Source organism: Canis lupus, chromosome 19 (assembly GCF_003254725.2).
Source record: "Canis lupus dingo isolate Sandy chromosome 19, ASM325472v2, whole genome shotgun sequence".
Classification (NCBI taxonomy): Eukaryota; Metazoa; Chordata; class Mammalia; order Carnivora; family Canidae; genus Canis; species Canis lupus.
In genome coordinates this window covers 52623444-52641593 of record NC_064261.1, presented here as the reverse complement: position 1 = coordinate 52641593, position 18150 = coordinate 52623444, and the positions used below count along the sequence as shown (strand labels likewise).

The 18150-nt window shown below is 37.8% G+C and overlaps 1 long non-coding RNA gene across 1 annotated transcript in view; it reads right to left on the bottom strand.

The window, feature by feature from the left end:
• The window catches only part of LOC112649982 (uncharacterized), a 76403-nt gene that overhangs the window by 38376 nt on the left and 19877 nt on the right, over nt 1-18150 (bottom strand). The window contains exon 2 of the long non-coding RNA XR_004807119.2: nt 7173-7306. This is a non-coding gene — a long non-coding RNA (uncharacterized LOC112649982). The remainder of the gene's footprint in view (nt 1-7172; nt 7307-18150) is intronic.

The window sequence follows — 18150 nt, the reverse complement described above, 5'->3', positions numbered from 1 at the left end:
CAATGATGGGAGGCTGGTTAGGATAACGTCTATGCCTGGGCTGCCCTAGGAACTGGGTATGGACTTTTATGGAAAGAGGGTTTAGGCTACAGACTGAAGAAATTTTATCCTTCAAAGACTTTGTATTGGCACAAATAGTATTCTGGCAAAGGCATTGCAAGGAACTTCCCTTCCTTCCTTTATAATTTGTGAAATCTGGGTACTCTTCGCTCTAAGTCCCAGATGCAGGAGAAGGCACATGACCCAAACTTGGGTCTCTTCTTGGTCATGTCGATTAATTCACAAGCAAGCCAAAGAGACATAGTATAAGCCTTTGGTTGGAACAAGAAGTAAATAGAAGCTTTTTTTTTTTTTTTTTTTGACATAGGGCTTAGATGCTTTAATCCTGAAATTACGGGCCCACCATATGGAAAAGCCCAACTGAGAATGAAGTCTCCAGAGAGAAAAGTAGGGCAAGGATGTGAAGAGTCAGAGGCCTGTTGCCACTCCTTGAGTCTTCATGCACAGCTGTTTCTGAAGCCAAACACTGATCACTTCTGTTCTATGAACTAATACATTCTTTTTTTATATGAGCGATTTTCTGTGGGCTTCCTTTACTTGTGATGGGGTTCAGGATTATTCTATCCCAAAATACAGTATTTTGGCATATAAAATATCTGAAGCTGAAGGAATTTTTTTTTTTTAATGGCAGAAACAGAGAGGTCACTCTGAGCCCCCCACTCTTGGCCTTCTTTCCTGAAACAGATCATAAAACTCCCATGTGAGAGCTGCCCTCCCTGTATCAGGAGAAGGAAAGATATTCTTATCACCAGAGACAAGGAGTTTGGGGCCAAGATTCTTTACAAACAAACCTTTATTAAGCTAACCCTTATCTTCCTTGCTACTTCTTTACCATTCACTACCCCTGGCCCCAAACCCTCTGTCTTGTCAATTCTTCCTAAATTTATTGTTTCTTTGTTTGGAAGGCATAAAAACTTTTTACCCTGGTCACGTCTTCAGATCTTCATTATCGTGTGATGGCTTCATGTACATGTAGGAATTCAATGAAATTTGTATGCTTTTCTCCTATTAATCTGTTTTTATCATTTTAACTTTCAGACCAAGACAGGGAATCTGAGAGGGTCAAGGATAACCTTTTCCTCCCCTAAAGTTCCAACTCAAAAAGTCCCAACTACTACCCAATTCCCTTTCTCTATCACTCCAGCCCACATTATACTTTGGGCTCAAAACGGGTATCGGTGGAGGCTGGACTTAATGGAGTAACGTGGTGTGCCCATGGGGTCACTGGCAGCAGAAGTAGTGGTGAAGGACGTTGATGAGATGCAAGAACACCTGTGGACATGTTTCTCAGCTCAATGCCATCATCCTGGGGTTTTCCAGCAGTAACTGTGGTATTGAAGGAGGACACAGAGAATGTGTCCAGCAAGTAGAACTCAGGCATGAATTAATATAAATGGGACCTCAGTTATTTCATAGGTTCTCTGTTGGAACTGAGAATAAATAGATGGGGATTAATCATTCCTCCTACGTGCCCATTCATTTCTCTCCTACAGAAGAGGAACTAGCTCACCTTAGGGTTTAAAGCTATCTCCGCTGCACAGAAGCCAGGAGCCTATCTTTCTGATGTTTGAGGACTCCTCTACCGCTCTCTGTGACAGTGGAAGCTAAATTCACTGCAGATGCTATTATGGAGTAAAAGGAAGTATTAATGGGTTCTAGGGTTATTTATTCAGGTAACCCTGTCTCTACTGAAGTTACATGCAATAGTTCTAAATAAAATAACTTATGGAGGTCAAGATCTTGAATGGAATGAACATGCAGAGCTTCTTTCAAGGGCATTTTACCTCTAGGTCAGGACTTCTGAAGATTACTTAAAAAACATCTGAAGTTTAAAAAAGATGCAATTTTAATTATGCTTAAAAGTATTTTTGATAAATAATTTGAACAAAAATCCTGCTCTGAAAAAAAAAAAAAAATCCTGCTCTGATAGAGGAACATCAAAATTGACGTTACTGATATTGCTACTCAAGCACTAACAAATAGAGTTAAGCCCATGATCAAAGAAATAAAGGGCAGGGCCAGGGGCCCTCCTGTCCTTGCACTGGTCCCTTCCAAGGCTCACTGAGGATCTTTAGCCACGTATTTATGTAGTCATTGGTTTTGTTATATTTGTAAATTGAGATGCTCTGTTTTTTAAAGAGGGCCTACAAACTACGGAAACTTTGGGTCCACGGAAACTGCCTCTGCCCCTCTGAGAAAGGCTGCTTTTTGGAGCACCGCTCTGATGCAGGAGGTCTGCTTGCTCAGGACAGGCACAGCCCTTGGCAGATGGCTTGGTCTTACACAACCAGTTCAGCATCCTCTTGGCTTCAGTTTTTTTCCATCTCCAAAATGGGAATGCTAGGGCAGATAATGTGTATGTTCCCTTTCAGTCCTAATATTCTATGATTTGAGGTGAGCTATTTCATATCCTCTGTGAGCTAAGAATAGTGTGAGTAAAGAGAGGGAGAAAGGAAAGTCGGTTTTTAAAAGTCTTTCTGTCTCCACTGCTCTCCTACCTCAATCTTCACTGTTCACATCATAGAAGCAGTGGTTTGAAAAATGCCTAGAGTGAGGGGAGGGAGATTTGTTCACTAATCTCAGAGCCTGTGCTAGAGGGGCAGGGATCCTTGGGAGACTTCTCCAGGAACAAAGGAGCTGGTAAGTGCCTTTCTCTCCCCATCCCACTAGTTTAGACACGGACATCTTCTGGAACCAGTGCAGCACCAACACTCACTAACTTACTAACAGTGCACTCCACCCCCATTTTCTACCGCAGATGTTCCCTGTCCAGCCAGGCCTCAGTTCCTGCTCCCCTCCTCCAGCAGACAAACCTTGCTAACACCATGTACCCTGTCCCCCTGTTCTTCCAAGACCTGCCCCTCCAATCTGCTCTTGGCCAGAGCCCATCCAAAGTGGTGCTGTAAGCCTGGCTGGGTACAAGTAGCCATGACAGGGGCCAGCACCACTCCACAGTTGACTCCTGCTCTGGGGAGAGGGGGAACATAACCACACATACCAGTCTGACCACAGTCCTAGTAGTGGGCTGGGGACAGACATCTGGTCTGACTGTAGGCCCTGTGCACCAATGAAAGCCGCTCAGGGGACCACACAGGAAAAGCACTCTGCAGTTCGGTGCTGCCCAGTCTGACAACTCAATCCCAAGGTGGCCCCCACACTGGCCCACTAACACATGGACCAAACTCTGCTCATAACAGGCAAAGAAAGCCATTGAAGATGACCAGACTGAAGGCACAAGTGGCTCAGCCACAACAGTAGGGCACATATAACACAGACAGGAGACACCCTGAAGTGCCAGTTCTGGTGAACAGGGGACACTATAGGGCACTACAGGGCCTCTTCTTCATAAGGCCACTATTTTCAAGAGCAAGAGACATAGCTGACTTTCCTAACACGTGGAAATAGACACAAAGAGAAAAAGTGAAGAGACAGAGGAATATGTCCCAAATGAAAGAACAGGACAACTCACAGTAGGAGATGAAGAGATTCACACCAGGAATTCAAGAATAATGCAATATTAGTAAATGTACTAAAATATTTCCCCGCATTGCCATATCAAAAGAGGAAGTAGATCATATACTTGGATTATAAAAAGACATTTAATAAAATTTAACTTTCATTATTGAATTTTAAAATAAGGAATAAAATATGAATGTAATGATGACTTCGGTCCCTTCTTTAAAAGTTTGCAAACTAGAGGTGCCTGGATGGCTCAGTCAGTTAAGCATCAGACTATTGATTTTGGTTGAGGTCACCATCTCAGAGTTCTGAGCCTGAGGCCCTCTTTGGGCTCCAAGCTGGGCATGGAGCCTGCTTAGAATTCTCTCTCTCTCTTTCTCTCTGTTTGTCTCCTGCTCTCACTTTCTCTCTCTCTCTCAAACAAAAAAGAAAGTTTGCAAACTAAAATCCAACATCAGGTTGAATGGTAAAATACTAGGAAAAGTTCAACTGAGGTAAGAAACAAGTCAGAAGTGTTCACTAACCTCATTTTTATCAAATTTTTTCTAGAAATGCTAAGCAACACAATTTATAAAGAGGAAAAATAAATAGTAGAAACAGGTTAAAAAGATAAAAGAATCATTTTCTGTAGCTAATGTGATAGTATACTTGCAAAGATAAGGAAAACAATTAGAAAACTATGGTGTACAATAAACCCTTAAGTGCATGGACTTATACATTTAATAAAGCCTTAGTAATAATATTTGTGCATAATAAAAGCAATTAGTTTGAAAATTTAATGGTGGGAAATTATTTTATTTTTAAAGAGACAAAAATAATGAATACACAGGAATAAACTTAATGAATAGGCATCATCTAAAAAAACAATAATAGCAACTATGGGACTTAAGAAAATTTGAATAAAAGAACAACATTGTCTCAGGTGCTTATCTTTTTAAAATGTTATTATAAACTTGTTAGTTTCCTTAAAATTATATAGAAGTTTAATAGAATCCTATTTTATTTATTTATTTATTTATTTATTTATTTATTTATTTATTTATATTTTTATTTTATTTATTTATTCATGAGACAGAGAGAGAGGCAGAGACCCAGGCAGAGGGAGAAGCAGGCTCCATGCGGGGAGCCGGATGCGGGACTCGATCCCGGGACCCCAGGATCATGACCTGAGCCAAAGGCAGATGCTCAACCACTGAGCCCTGTGGGCATCCCTAGAATCCTATTTTAAACTTTACCAGATTATTTTTTGCTTCCTAGGAAATACAAATCTGAAGGTTGTTAATCGTAAAATAAACCTTCACCAGTAACTAGAAATATCTGAGGAAAAAATAAGAATAGTGAAAGGAAATAAGCCCACCCAAATTAAAACATATTATAGTATTAAAGCAATTAAAACGGTTTGCAATAATAACGAATAGACTGAGAGATCAGTGGAAATAAAACAGAAACCACAAAATACATAAAAGTTGATATAATCAAGGAAACATTTCCAATTTGTGATGGGAAAAAAGGAATATTCAATAAACAGGTAACCAATGGGGGAAAATTGTATTCTCTCCCAATTTCTTGATCCAAAATCAAGCTATAGGAATCAAAGAATTGAGCATAAGTAAATGATTTATAAAAACAATAGAATAAAATATAGGGAAAATTTTTAAATATGCAATTTGAGAGTAGGAAAAAACTTCCTCAATGTTATGTCACAAACCAGAAGCAATAATAATACAGATTGACAAAATCAAACATTTTGGATGGGAAAATATTTAATAAAGTCAAAAGACAAACCAGGAAAATTATTTGAAACACATACAATAAAAGGTTAGTTTTCTTACTATTTATTAAATTTCAGTAAATGGTGGGATGCCCAGGGGGCTCAGTGGTTGAGTGTCTGCCTTGCATGACCCCCGGGGTCCTGGGATCAAGTCCCACATCGGGCTCCCTGCAGGGAGCATGCTTCTCCCTCTGCCTGTGTCTCTGCCTCTCTCTGTGTGTCTCTCATGAATGAATCAATAAAATCTTTAAAAAAAGAAAGGTAAAAAAGTAAATTTCACTAAATAGTAATATTAAAAGGGAAACAAAAAAATAAAAAAGTTAGCTAGGAACATAAATAGATATTTCACTGCCCAAATGACTTTTAAATAGATTTTTAAAAAAGGTCAACCACACTCATAATTAAGACAATGTGGAATAAAATGACAAATGAGATTTGGGAACCTGTCAGATTGACAGAGGTGAAAGCATTAGACACTGTATAGTTGATAAGACAGTTGGGAAATGGAAACACATTGTTGCTGTAAGTAGAATTTTCATGATCTCTTTGAAAGACAATTTGTTAATATTTATTAAATCAACTATTCTTATATCCTTTATCCCAGGCATTTACACACATTTTTATGAAATAATATAAAGATGCTTATTGTGGCATTTTATCTAGGAGCAAGCAAACAAACAAAAAACATGAAAGAGCCAACCAAACGAACCAAAGTAGAAAGCAATACGTCAACTTAAACATATGAAGCAAATGACTTACAGCCCGTCCACATAATGGAATATCGTGTGTGGTTAAATAAGTTAGGTGGATCTATCACATACCGATATGTAATAATTGCAAAGGGGGAAAAAGGAGCAGAAGAATGTGTATAGATTAAATATGCAAAAAAGAAAAGAAACTGTACGTACGTATGTATATATACACGCCCAACACTACACACGCACATGTATGTGCTTGTAAATGCGAAAGGAACTTACTTACACCCCTGATTGTCCCAAGAGAAGTTACTGGAGAAGCTGAAACAGAGGTTCAGGGTTGGGCAATATGATTTTTGCTGAATTTCATTCCACAGTTAGAAAGTTTGGAAATGTTCATGATTTACTTGTTCATTTGAAAGGTCAAGCGACAAATTGCCCTTAGTTACTTAGAGCCACTGTTCCTGCACAGCCTCCCGTAAGTGGATGTCCCAAGTCCCCTTACATGGAGGGAGTTTTGCATTTGTAGCTGCAGAACCCAGGCTCTAGTGCGACTTAGTCAAATTAGGGCCACAGAAGACTACGTAAGCGAGCAAGTTATTATTCTCCGAGACAAATGCTAAATATAAGGACGTAAATTCTTATTGTCTGAGAAGGATGACTGCCCGATTTTCAAAACCTCGAGTTATGCCCTTCTTGGCCACTGTGCCGGATTAAACTGTGCCCCGAACAAAGGTAGGTTGAATTCCTAACTCGTGGTACCTTCTGCATGTGACCTTATCTTGGAAATAGGGTCTTTGCAGCTGTATAAGGTAGGATGAGGTCACTGGGGTCTTCTCCAATCCAATGACTGGTATCCTTATAGGAAGAGGGAACTCGACACAGTTACACACAAAAGGAAGGAGGAGGAGGATGTGAGGATGGAGGCAGAGAGTGGGGTGCGCTGCCACAAACCCAGGGATGCCCAGGATCGCTGGCCACCACCAGCAGCTGGAAGGGGCCAGGGAGCACGCTTCCCTGCAGGGAGGAAGGGAGCACGGCCTGCTGCCACCCTGATGGCAGGCTTCTCGCCTCCAGAACCGTGAGAGAATATATTCCAGTTGCTTTAAGCCACCCACTTTGCAGAAACTCCTGATGGCAGCCTTTGGAATTGAATCCCGGCATCTTTAATAAACTGAAACACTTACACATATTTCTTCTCAGTAATTGCTGCTCTGCGTTCGCTCTGATGTGTCTTGAATGCAATGTTATAGAGTGAATCACTCTTGAGCCCATCTTATGTCTCCATGTTCTAATTGAGATTATGTTCCTCATCAAATATCTAATGAAAAATGAAAAATAAAAAATAAGTATTGTCTATATGTGATAAAATATATATACAATAATAGTAAATCTTTTTTTCCTGTTAAAAAAAAACAAAAATTATTTAAAATATAATAAAAGGGACAGGAATGTAATAAAAATATCAACAGACAAAGAATTTTTAACAAACCACCCAGTTTATATCTGGCTTATAAAAATATAACCTAACTTTGACCTAAATTACTGTGATAAATTCGTTTCAAAATAACTAATACCTTTTCCTTTTCTTTTTTTTTTTTTTTTTTTTTTTTTTTTTTTTTTTTTTTTTACCTTTTCCTTTTCTCACAATTGAGAAACACTTTGAAAGGATAATTTGGATGTTTTAAATCTCAAGATAAAACTTCCCCATTTGGGGAACCAGAAACTAGTGTTTTTTTTTCATAGAAGAAAATCTTCCAGTCATTTGTAAATTAAAAAAAAAAAATCATTTCATTTACCTTAGTTATACAGAGGTAAAATAATTTTCCAGTCAAGCTCATTCATTAGGGGAAAAAAATGATAGGTAGCTTAAACCTCAGGGCTGCTATTGACCAGCTGTGTGACTTTGGGCAAGTTAGTCTATACACGTTTTCTTTTACATTTAAATTATTTTCATTAAATCTCGCTGTTGTTTCATAATATAAACAGATATGCTTTAGAAAGTCCTCCTATTGACAGTTGAATTCCTTTTTGAGAACAAGCACAGAACAATCAAGTTTTAAATATATTGTTTCAAATTACCCCAGAATAGAACACAACATATAAATGTACAAATGGGAACAGAGGGGAAATGGCTGCAGTGTGTAGACCATTAAGACCGTCCTCCATCAAAAAACACTTTCAACGAAATGGTCATGCTCCTGCTCTCTCTGCCTGGGGCAGCAAGCAGAATAGTATCTTGGCTGGACGGGGCAATGGAGCTAACAAAATCTTGGAAGAACCGATCCACAGAAATGAAGATGGTCTGGGATCTTGCACAAAGTAGGCCTGTACAATAATTATGAATGCACATAATTATTAGTTTTCTCAACTCTATTTCACAATCAACCTTAAAAAGGGCATGCTTTATTTTTCTCTCTATTTCAAATATTAGCTAAGAGACTGATTGGCTCGTGGTGGAATGGGGAGTTATCGGCTTCAAATGAACCATGTACTGTTCATTGTGGATTTGCATTAGTGATTAGACCATCATATACCTATGCAGGAGCAGATGCTAAACAGTATCCCAGTGCTTCCAGTGCATTCCTGAAATATAGGGAACTTGAAAGGGGTCTGGAGCACTTAGGTCTCTAGCTGTACTTCTTAAAAAAAGAAAGAAAGTGAGAGAGGGAAGGAAGGAAGGAAGGAAGGAAGGAAGGAAGGAAGGAAGGAAGGAAGGAAGGAAGGAAAGGAAAGGAAGGGAGGGAGAGAGGGAGGAAAAATAGTGACCAAATCCCCAACACTTTTTGAATTTTGGCAAAATTGTAGGTCAAATGGAGATTAGACTATTGAGGGCATTTCACTATATCCAGAAGAACAGGATTACGTAGACTTTAGGCTCATCGCTTTACCTGAGGTCTAGAAATTTCCCTTTACATGTCCCCCATTGGAGAACCTCCTGCATCAACTCCAGAGACAGATTTTGCTTCACCCCTCCTGTTTTATCCACTCAACACACAACCCCCACTGGCATGTGTGGGGAGGAACTAAAGGGAAAGACAGGGTGATGTATTTTACGAGACTCCTGTGGACATGCTCTGATGCGAACGCACCCCAGACCATCAGCAACACATGCTGGACAGCTGCTCTGAGCGCACACACCCAGGGTAGGTGTTAACACGCATCGCATGGTGTAGGCATGGACTCACAGCAGTTGTAAACATGTGGGAATGGCACAGGAGCCGGGAAGGGGGCAGGCTTTCACTCTAGCGTGCACAAAGCAAAGTTTGGTTCGTGACAAATGCCAAAAAACCTCCCCAAAAGTGTGCTGCTTTTCCTTGATAATCTCAGTTCCTCTCTCCTCCTTGGACAAGCCTAATTTGCTCTAGTTGTAGGTTACAGCTTTCATTTCCCTCTGGGAGGCAACTCAGTGCATCTTAAATTCCATTTCCATACATCCTTGGCTGGTTTGAGATCCCAGATGTAGAGAAGTTAAGAGGGGAGAAGGGCAGGGAGGAAGGAGGAAGTTCTCTTTCCATGCAGAACGACAGGAACACAGTTTGGGTTGGGGACTGATGGGAGAGAAGGAGCACTGTTGCAGGACTTATTCTTGCTCATTTGCTTTGTACTTGCCCTTGCTCTGCTCCGGGCATTGATTCTCAACTGGCAAGTTGTCCGAGAATGGGAGCCCATGAGATCTTGTGCAAAAGCCAATATTGCTGAAAGGAAGGGAGGAGACGAGAGAAGAGCATTAAGCTCCTCAAGCATTTTAATTTTTCCACTATGATATATTTATTAGACTATTTTGAGAAGGGATTGATTCTTCTTTTTAGGTGAACTTGTCTCTACAGATGTAAAAAGGGGATTGGTAAGACATTAGGGGCTCAGTATTAACAGCCTGGCCACTTAATCTGATTCTCATAATATGTAGCCATTTCTGTGCCTCTCACCACCATTCTGTCTTTCTTTTTCCCCAATTCTGTGCACCAGGTTTTAGAACTGTGCTGTTTCCCTGGGCCCTGTTCTGTATATCTAGTCTGATTATCTTCTTCTGAGGCTTCACGTCCTGCTCTGCCCTGGCCTGGCCCTTCCAGGTCTCGAATCCTTAACCATAGACCAGTGGCCGAAACTCTACTTTTGCACTGAAAGAAGGTAAGGCAGGCAGGAGGGCCAACCACCTTACAGATTTCTAGTATTTGCTATCTGTGCCCCGACAGCAGCAACTGCAACTGAGATAACCCATTTTGGCCTGAATATTTGTCCCTCTTCTGGGCAGACTTACAGCTGGATCAGCTCCTCTTATCCTTTCTCCCATTCCACTTTCTGTTCTGTCTCCAAACCCAGCCTTTCTGATTCCAGACCTGCTTCTGCTGTTAACATTGAAGACACAGTTCCTCACCTGAGTAACTATTGTATTAAGGGACCCAATTTTTTTTTGCTTTCTAAAAGTCCTTCCTGCGTGTAAGAAACAAGAACAAAACTCAAAAAAGTGTTAATAGGACAAGCATTTGGGATGAAAATATTATGTCATAAAGATTTCACAAAGATTTGCAGACCTCAAAGAGATTGCATCCATGAAAACACAGATATTATAAATTGTATTTAGCAGATCGATTTTTGGAATGGCCACATCTGTTTCTGGAACAGAGTGAGAAACAGATGTGAGAGCATCCAGTGAAACTGAGACAGGAAGCTTGTCAAATGTGAAAACTGAGCAAGCTCTCCGAATCCAGAAATCAGAGCAACAAAAGGGTGATAAATCCAAAGAAGCTCTTGATAAAGCCGTGCAGTCATTTTAGGGGCGCATTTGGTACCAAGATATAAGAATGTTATCAATGGACATGATTTTAGCAGATGCTAAACGGGTCTCATTAAACTCTTTTAGGTTCATTATGAATGAGTAATAAAAGAGGACATTTGATTTAGGGCTCTGAAGACACATGTTTTACATAAGGAAATGTGTTCTATTCGTGCAGCTCCCAAGTTCTCCTCTTCTTGGTTGTCAGTGACCCAAGAAAATGTGGAGATAGTCTCTGTACTTAGGTGTGAGGAGTATGGTGCCATCTGTCTCCCAGGGACACTTTTGCCTGATTTCAGAGCCTCTGTCAAAGGTTTGTGGAAGGTCATGAAAGGAGTCTCTGTAGTCGACATGTAAGAAAGCACACAGGAAAGAAGCAATTCTGTGGATAAATGAGCCACATGTGTCTCCACTGAGTCACACGAAGTCTCAGGCGTCTGTCCAAGTTCAGTATCCCCAAGGACCTACTCTGAAGCTTTTCCCTGTATTTTTCTCAGAGGTTCATGGAAAACTGTCAGAATTAGTGATTATGTAAAAGTTTCTCTAGAGCCTGAAACCATGGAAGAGGCCTCGCTTCCTTTCATGCTCCGGGAGAAGAAAGGAAAAGGAGCAGAAACTGTGCACGTCACTGTATTTCTATTTTGATTCTATTCCCACAAATGGACATGGCATAGTCAGAGCTATTTTCTGGGGATGTGGTTCTAGCAAATGCTCATCTTTGCATACTGAGAAAAAGTGTGTGGATTCACTTGGACGTAGACATTTACATAGGGATTTCTGGGTCCTACGGGAGTTCTATTTTTAATTTCTTGAGGAGTCCATACTGGTGTCCATAATGGTTGCACCAGTTTACATGCCCATCAGTAGTACACGAGGATTCTGTTTTTCTCTACGCCCACCCCAGTGAGTGTCATCTTTCTTTTTGATGGCTATTTTTAATAATAGCCATCCCAACAGGTACAAGATGATATTTCATTGCAGTTCTGATTTGCATTTCCCTGATGCTTAGTGATGGTGTATTCCTTTTCACATACATGTTAGCTGTCTGTATGTCTCCTTTGAAAAATAATCTATTGAGGCACTCTGCCCATTTTTTGATTGATTGATTGATTGATTTGCGGTTGAGTTGTATGAGTTCCTTCTATATTTTGGATATCAATCCTTCATCAGGTATAGGATTTGCAAATATTTTCTCTCATTCCATAGGTTATCTTTTTTAGTTTATTCATTTTTTCCTTTGCTGTGCACAAGCTTTTTAGATTCATTTGTTTGTTTTTGCTTTGGTTGCTTGTACTTTTGGTGTCATATCCAAAAATAATGGCCAATGCCAATGTCAGTGAATTTTTCCCCCATGTTTTTTTACAGGGGTTTTATGGTATGAGGTCTTACATTTAAGTATTTTTAATCCACTTAAAATTAATCTTTTTATTTATGGGGTACTTTCAACATGCATTCCAACCTTGATTTTTCAACACCAAGCCTAGCTAAAAGAAGAGTCTGCCTGCTGTGAAGTTGTTTAGGGCTTATAACATCCTATGTCAACATTTTAAAGGCTATCATGCGGACATAAAGGAAATACACAAAGTTGATCACACTCAGTTACACCAAGGAAAGAGATTTGGAAAAAAGTTTGGAGTATTCCAATAAAACAAGAAAATCTTTATTTGGACACATATGGGTACTTTATTTCTTTACCTTTCAATTTATCTTTTAAAGAAATTAGAGAAAATACAGAGAAAAAGTTATATGAAATAGAAGCAATACATAGGAGCAATAAAATCAATAGAAGTTATTCTGATTTCAAAAAGTAAGCTGTGACAAAATATATTTTTTTCCAAATCATACCAAAAGAAGTAGCTTATTAAGAGGAAATAATGACATTTGAGAAGAAGAATTAAAGAGGTTCTTGGATTATTTGATAATTCCGTTGGAGAAGAGGAGGGAACCATATGAACACATTTTGAAAAGCTTCAAATTTTTGATTTGACAAAAAAGACATCAACAAAGATGATGTAATACTTATAACACCATAAAAATAAGGACACTCGTGACAAAGCAGATTAATGAATATTATCATTTGAAATAGTATTCATGATTAGTTACTGCACAGGAAAAGTTTTGAACTTCCTACTTGTTTCTACTTGTCCAAGATAATAATGGTGTAAAGGTTTTCCCCAAATTTGACAGCAATCTGAAAAACAACATTAACAATGTGGAGTCATGAAGCTAAAACTTATCTAAGCTATCAGTGAAAACAAAATTGACCATGTTGAAGGATAAATTGAGTTATCCATTTTATTTTTTATTTTTTTAGAAAATTAGATTGTTTTCTGGTCCTCTCTCTTACCAAGTCTGGAAGTCCTGTCCCATCTCAGGCCTCAGAAAGAGACAGTACTAGACATAGTCATACTCATCTCAGCAGAGGCCATGACAGCAGTTTGCATCAGGACATCTCAGTTTGGATTTGTTTTCCCAAGTACATCCACTTTGCATCTACCTGGCTAAGAAGACTGGCTAACATGGTGCCTCCTGGAAAGAAGGAAAGATCTACTTCATGCCAAATTTTATTTCAGCCACAGGATGCAAAATGTTATTTCTCCTGCATTTATAATTTGTAATTCTCTAACTCTACTCCGTCTATGCAATAGAAAAACAATACTGACAGCTTTAAAAGAGTAGTTTGTCCCTGGTTCACAGTCCAACTATTTTTATGAATATCAATACAAGTAAACATTGCATTCTGGGCTCAGTAGTGGGTTGGATAATGCTCTTCAGATTTCAGTTTCATTGCACTCTTGGCTAACTTCTGGCCAGGGTCTGCATGACTCCACCGAAGGTTTATTTCTGTCGTGGTCAGATGTTTTGCACTCACCCAATAACTGGCAAATATCTGAGTCAACAAGAGCAAAACAGAACTTGTAGAGGAGAGCTGTCTAAAAACAAAACCCCATTGAGTCACCTCAGCTAGGTCTGGGGCTCATTTTACAGACCATTTGCCCTTGGGAGAAATTCACCATATACAGACACTGTGCAGTCCTTTGGCTTTACCTCACTTTCTATACTGAAGGAAGTGCAAAATGGCTAAGGTCTCTTGGAATGTTAGGCTTATTTCAGATATTTGCCTAAACCATTAGAACTGTTTTCATGCTTTCAAAAATAGTCACATCAGACTTTGGTTTTTCAGGGGCAAGGGAGATGCCCATTTAAGAAAATATTTATTTGGAAAAATTTCTAAATAATGTAAATAGTAATAGGTAACACACAGAGCATTCATACTGTGCCACACACTGTTACAAGCATAAGAGATGTATTAAATCACTTGACTGTTATAATAACCATGAGTAGTAACTGTTTTCTATTTTATAGATAAGACATAGAGAACTTAAGGAACTCACTCAACATCACATAGTAAGTGGCATCAAAGCATAATTTTTTAAAGGTAAAGAAACAACTCCCAAATACATATTGAGAACATATAAATGATGTATTTAGTTCATGAATAAGGAATCTGGTAAAATAGTTCAGTGGATTCAAAAAAGAATCTAATAAACAGTTTTATAGTCACTCAGGGAAAGCATGAAAAAGCTGACATAAGTTTGCTAAATTAGAGACAAACTGATTTATGTCTTATAAAACAATAAATCCATTACTTTGGGGTTGTGTTCTCTACCTCACAGAAATCATTTGCTGCTCTACTAGATCTACACTCTGACATTTAAGTCAGAAAATCTCAAACTGTGGTCCACAGACTTTTGGGGAGACTGAGCATTTTTCAGGGGCCCACAAAATCAAAACTACTTTTATAATAATAATGACATAATATTTGCCATTTTTTGGTATATTAACATTTTCATTGATGCGAAAACAATGGTAGGTAAAATTGATAGTACTAAATTGATGAGTAGCTATTAAGCTCTTGACCACCAGATATTCACAGATTTAAAAAAAATAACAGTTATGTGTAAGATGTCCTTGACATAACAGTAACAACCATTAAATTTATTAAATGTCAACCTTTGAGTACATTTCTTTTTAACATCCTTTGTGACAAAATAGGAAGTACACATAAAGCAATTCTGCTGCCTGATAAAATGCCACGGAAGTCTTAAGGAAGCATATTTTTGCAATATATTGTGCTATTAACCAAACTAGCTAATTTTTTCATGGAGTGTCACTTTATTTGGGAAAAAAAAGAGTAAATAAATTATTGCTATTCTGACCTGAATATTTCATAGGGATTTTCTCAAATATAAATAGAGCAATGATAACTGCTCAACTAATAATATTTATTGACTTGATAAATTTGAAGCTTTCAAAAGAAAAGCAAAGCTGGGCCCATTACAATTCCAGACTTCAGGTTATATTACAAAACAGTAGTAATCAAAATAGTATGGTACTGGCACAAAAATAGACACATGCATCAATAAAACAGAAGAGAAAACCCAGAAAGGAACCTACAACTATATGGTCAGTTAATCTTCAACAAAGCAGGAAAGAATCTCCAATGGGAAAAAGGCAGTCTCTTTAACAAAAGGTATTGGGAAAACTGGACAGGAGCATGCAGAAGAGTAAAACTGAACCATTTTCTTACACCAAACACAAAAATAAATTCAAAATAGATTAAAGACTTAAGTGTGAGACCTGAAACCATTAAAATCCTAGAAGGGAACACAGACAATAACTTTTTTGACATCAGCCATAGCAACTTCTTTCTAGATAGTTCTCCTGAGATAAGGGAACTAAAGGCAAAAATAAACTATTGGGATTACAACAAAATAAAAAGCCTCTGCACAACAAAGGAAATAATAGACAAAACTAAAAGGTAGCCTATAAAATGGGAAAAATTATTTGCAAATGACATATCAGATAAAGGGTTAGTATCCAAAATATATAAAGAACTTAAAACTCAACACCCCAAAATGAATAATCCAATTAAAAAATGGGGAGAAGACATGAATGGATATTTTCCAAAGAAGACATATAGATGGCCAACAGACACATGAAAAGATACTTGACATTACTGATCATTAGGGAAATGCAAATCAAAACTATAATGAAGTATCATGTCACACCTGTCAGAATGTCTAAAATTAATAACACAAGAAACAAGAGGTGCTGGCAAGTATGTGGAGAAAAAGGAACCCTCTTGCACTGTTGGTAGGAATGCAAACTGAGGCAGCTACTATGGAAAAAAGTATGGAAGGTCCTCAAAAATTAAAAATAGAACTACCTTGTGACCCAGGAATCACATTACTTGTTATTTACCCAAAGAACACAAAAATATAAATTCAAAGTGATACGTGCATCCTGATATTTACAGCAACACTTGGAAACAGCCCATGTGTCCATTGATTGATGAATGGATAAAGAAGATGTAACACACACACATACACACACACACACACACACTGGAATATTACTCAACCACAAAAAAGAATGAAATCTTGCCATTTGCAATGACATGGATGGAGCTAGGGAGTATTATGCTAAGAGAAATAAGTTGGAAAAAGACAAATATATGATTTTTACGTGTGTAATTTAAGAAACAAAATAAATAAGCAAAGGGAAAAAAGAGAGACAGAGGCAAAACAAGAAAAAGATTAACTATAGTGAACAAACTGATGGTTTCCAAAAGGGAGGTGAGTGGGGATGGGTTAAATAGGTGATGGAAATTAAGGAGTGCACTTGTCATGATGAGTACTGGGTATTGTATGGAAGTGTTGAATAACTATATTGTACACCTGAAACTAATATTGCATTATATGTTAAATAACTGTAATTTACATAAAAACTTGAAAAGAAAAAAAATCAGAACTTTCAAGCTAAAATTAGAATTTTTGAAGAAGTGCATCTGCACCTGTGAGTTTGATGGTTTCCTGATATTTCAAAGCTTTTCTTATAAGATCAATGTTGATATTAATTGATGTAATTTTTTGATATCATATAAAAATGTATTAACATTTGGAATATGTACAGAATTCAGTGAACCATTATTTTTCAATGAGAATGCATCATGTTACAAACTATGCATGGAGAAATAATCCACTTAAATTACAAAATATACCAGTGCACTTTAACTTAATGGAGTACAAAAAGTTTACTGATGTGCTTTCAGATTCCACATTGCACCTAACCTTTAAAAACAACTTCTACAGAGTTTTGGTGTCCCAACAGAGGAGAATATCCATAATTGTCAGAAAATGATTTTCAAGACTTCCTTTTCCAGTTATATAGGTGTATGATGCCAAATTTTCTTTACATACTTCAAACAAAACAATAGATAGGAACAGGTTAAAGACAGAAGAAGGTATGGATTTCATTCTTCTATTTGGCCAAAAATTCAAGTACAAAAATGTAAACAATGCCATTCTTCTCACTTAACTTTTTTGTTTGGGAAAATACAGATTTTTAAGAATGTTTTTTTCTGTTAGCATGTAACCAGCTTCTTGTTCTTTTTTCTCATTCTTCTTCTTACTATTATTATCATCACTTTACATGAACTAATAAATACTTTAAAATTTTCTACTTCAAATTTATAATAAGATAAATATCCATAGATATACCTACACAAACGAAAGTTATTTGCCTCTGCCATAATTTATTAAAATGTAAAGGCCCTGGGACCCAAAGTTTGAGAGCAGCCCCTCTAAGTTGTAAATCAAAGTACATGCCCTGGTTAATTAAATAATCCTTGGTTGGGCCTTTCAGACAATGCTCCATATGACACTGAGAAATCATTGTGATTCTTTTGCCTTATTTCCTATAATTATTATATGTAATAATTACATGATTATTCATAATGGTAGTGGAGCCAAAATTAGAATTCAGGCAGTCTGGCTTTGGAGTCTGTGCTCTTTGCCACTAAGTCATACTATACGTAGAGGAAACATGTAAATACCAATGAGTAGAATCATCAAACTCAAATAGAAAATGTTGCTGTCCTGGAAAACAGAGCAAACAGAAAGGTAAGTTTAAAAAATAGGACAGATCTCACCCAGAGGTTGAAACTTACCATGGAACCAATGAGTCACTTTGGACTGATTAAGTTTTGAAAGCTCTGGAATTTTAAAAATCTTATTAAGTAAATCCACTAATAGAACACTAACTGGTGATTCAACCCCAAATAAAGAAATTCTATTAACATTCAAGTTTTCTCTTTGATGGTAGCAATAGAGTTCTCAGAAATGTTCAAAGGTAGCAGAGGGCCCTGATAAGAAGCATTTTCCCACCCAAAGATCTTTATTTTAATAGCAGAGAAGAATAGATGCTTAAAGGGAGTGGTATTCACTTGAAGAAGTGTGAAAGCTTTTTTCCAGTTTTGTGGGGTTGTCCTGCGCTACGGCAATGGGATGGGGACAGATTGGTGGGAGACTAATCCTTCTTGACCT